The sequence below is a fragment of the Silene latifolia genome, chromosome 11, assembly GCF_048544455.1.
Source record: "Silene latifolia isolate original U9 population chromosome 11, ASM4854445v1, whole genome shotgun sequence".
Taxonomy (NCBI): Eukaryota; Viridiplantae; Streptophyta; class Magnoliopsida; order Caryophyllales; family Caryophyllaceae; genus Silene; species Silene latifolia.
The window spans coordinates 196,610,423-196,614,228 of NC_133536.1; positions in this window are offsets into that span (position 1 = coordinate 196,610,423).

Here is a 3,806-nt window from a genome sequence, read left to right on the forward strand (position 1 = left end):
TAAAATGTATTTTTAACAATTAAAAATCAACATATAAATAAAATATGTCACTTATAAAATTAACCTAGTAATTCATAATTACTTGTACCGAAATGAATTCCCGAGTCACAAATTACAACATTCTGTATTTGTAATAATCAATTCATTCTGTTTCAATTGTTTCCGTAAACAATAATTTCATCCAAGTAATAAAACAATTCGATTACTTAGACCGTATCCAATTTAATCAAATTACAATGAGACACGTAAATATTACTTCCAAAATCGTCCATCAATTTTAAGTAATTTAATTGACCCGTATCGTCATACGATCAATTAAATGATCAAATAAGAGTGTTACCCTTTAGATATGACCTAAGGGGATCAACTGGTCACCACCGTCTCACGACAGTAATGTCAAACTCTAGTCAGCCAATCATTACCGATATGTGTGGACCAGTTGACAGTAAAATATTACTTCCCAATTGTATTCTTTAAAATGAGATTTAAATATGTGATCATCATGATCAACAGTTGTGATCGCATTATTGTCGGAGGACACATATTCCAACAATCTCCCACTTGTCCTCGACAAGTGTGCGTCACCAATTCTCTTGTCCTATTACTATCTCCCACTCAATGCAAGGTGTCTTTCAGGTCGTACTTGCAAGTGATCATATCGAGAGTGGTTTCCTCGATCTGGAGAATAACTGATTGACCGGATTTATCCACCATGGATACATTCCGAGCGTGGCCACGCATTTTCAGTTCATTACTCCTCGAGTGGCCCTGAGATATTGTTATAACCCTGACTAGGGGTGGACAATTCCTATCGCACTCATTCCCTTCGACTAGCCACAACCATCATAACCCAAAATATGCCCATTTGACCCCATTTACGAAGGTCGTAGTAACACAAATCAAAGTTAATCTGAAACTGTGCCATCTTAGGCGAACAATCTTTAGTCAAAAGAATCGACTCATTAGAATAATATAGTAGCTCTCGCCACGACCAGGCTATATAAATTTGCCAGAACTTTATAAGCGGTCATAAGGCCAGACAAAGTGTTCTTAACAGTCTGCCTATGTGATCGACTAGTCATTCTCATATGACTCCATGGCACTTGAACTTGCCATCAATCACATCACACTCTAGTTACTTCGAGACGTCACCTCATATAAGTAACTATGGGCGACTACAATGCTAATCCGTGTTCACTTTAACGGGGTTCAATTGTCTCTACAACCCGTTTGGATATAACAAAGTGAAGGTGAGTTAATAATAACTCAAACGACAAATGTCGACATCACATTCGGGTAGTCAATACCGTATTATAACCTTGTGATGCATATCGTAAGTGTGTAAACACTTGTTGATTGCAATAGAAGTTTAACATACCATGTGTCCATGTGTTCAAACTTCTTAATCGCAATTTCCTTTATATTCATGTTATCCCTCATAGCATGAACCTTACAAAGTACACATATAGGTTCCCAACCTCGGTTTGGGTTCTTTATCTTGAAAGAACTTCCTGGTCGATTATCACATAACCAATGAAGTTGTGGTGAATGATATAACTTGCACTGATCAAGTACTCCACCCACTCACAATGTACTAGGTAAATGTTTTGCAGAGTCTTGCAACAATTGTCAAGATGATTAGCCTAGCACTTCTCACAAGTCCTAGTATATTAGAAAATATTAGTTTTGGGCAACTTCTTACTTCAACTAAATATCTTTCCAAACTTCTTATTTCTTCTTTTAGCTTGCAAAGCTTAGGATTATCATAAATCCTTACGCGTGTTCGGATTTTAATATGTGCAACCTCTTGACACATAACAGAGTGTTCTGTCCAACACTGAAATCGCTCATCGGATTCTCCTCGAGAATACATGACGATTCTTTTACGGCTTGCCAATGAATCATCATGCTCTTATGCATATGATTTATTATTGGACATGTGCATGATTATTCTAATAGCGGAAACATTAGTAACTTTTAATCATGTCATCAACTATTCTTAGGTTCAATGAATGACCATGACTGCTTATGGTAATTCCATTTTCATCGATATGAATAACCTACGTTTCTTGTTGATTTGATGTGTATATCTCAATACTTATCCAACATCTCATGATGTGATTGGATTCATCATAGTCCATTTTCATCCAGAATTGAAAACTCAAATACTTCTTTGTGAAAGAATAGTATTAGCTCGTCATTCTCAATGAGTAATGAGTTATAAACCTTTACAAGATGATTGCTCCCACTAAATTCCATGTCTTCACATGATAATTTCCAAACTCCCACTTAATTCCACATGTTTCGTAATTGACTACTCAATTGAAACATTTCAAGAATTGAAATATATTGCTTTGCTAAGTTATTAAGATAAAACCATATATGTTCCCATCATATCCTTTAAAAATACCTATTTTGAAGAGGTCTCATCTTAACCTTATGGAAAGAGATTTTAATCTCTAACTCATTCATTTTATAATGATGCGTAGCAATGTCATTATTTAAATATGAATAATATCTAATACACGTCCTTCAAAATACCCTTTCGAAAGGAGGTTTAACAATTTCATTTTCATAACGAGGTTAAGTAATGACATTTGCATGGTTAATACTTAACTTAGCTCTTGTGGATATCGACATATCAACATTTGCAACTTTTAGTTATAAATCTCATTTATTTTTAGGATGCAACTTTAATTCATTTAGGCTCTTAAATAAATATCAATATTGAAACTATTGGTCAAAAATCATAAACTAGTCAATTAAGACTTTACATTAGTCATTCTTATTCCAAAACTTTCTTTTGGTCTCCTCGTGTAGTTATCTTGAGAACATATTCTTTTGATTACTTCACTTGGTCTCTTTTGTCATGTAGATCTATTCGAGACCATAGATCTCATCTATTCGTGTATACTATATAAATAGATATACCTTTATTCAAATCATTCTTCCTTGCGTAGATCTCATTTACACAAATTTTTCTTGATGTTCTTTGTGTCTTCATTTTTCTCCCACTCTATCTTTAGAATGAATACACTAGAGATTCAAAGATAGCTTATGAGACACAAATAATGATTTTGAAGTAGAAGGAGGACTATCTCATAGGTTGACTAATTGTTTTAAATTTGATAAGTGTACTTGGTGATTGACATTCCTTTTAGAGAGTTCCTCAACTCAATATGACTTTATAATTGATCATATACAAGCCTTAAGCTTGTGGACATATAATGAATCCCATCATTATAGTTGTCTATTAGATCACTTTAAGTGAATGATCATATGTTTCTATGAGCAAGCGGATAAAGACGAATTTTAGAACAAGGATAAAATACGATAAAACGGGTGACTTGGGTTGCAAACCAAGCCACCATTATCCAAAATACAACCAATATCCAAAATACATTTCCATGTCGAACACGGAAATCAAAAGGTTCTAAAATCCGAAACATAAATTAAAATAAGACAATAAAAAGACAAGCTTCATGGAAGCTACTCCTAGCTTCTCGATGGTTTCTCAAGCTTGCTTTTCTTTTCCCTTGTCCTTGCTTGGTGAAGGCCCTATTTACAATAAAAGGGGGATACATTATCACAACTTTGTATCATAATACCATAGTTGAATTAGAAACATAAAAGAAAGGATAGTCATTTACCTACTGGAGTGATTTTTCCAGCTTTAATGTCACCAAGGTATTTGGAACAATTTCTTTTCCAATGTCCAACACCATTACAATAATGGCATTTATCAAGAGGACCCTTCTTGATCTTGGAAGTGCTAGCTTCATAAGTCTTAGCTTTGGTGAAAGTGG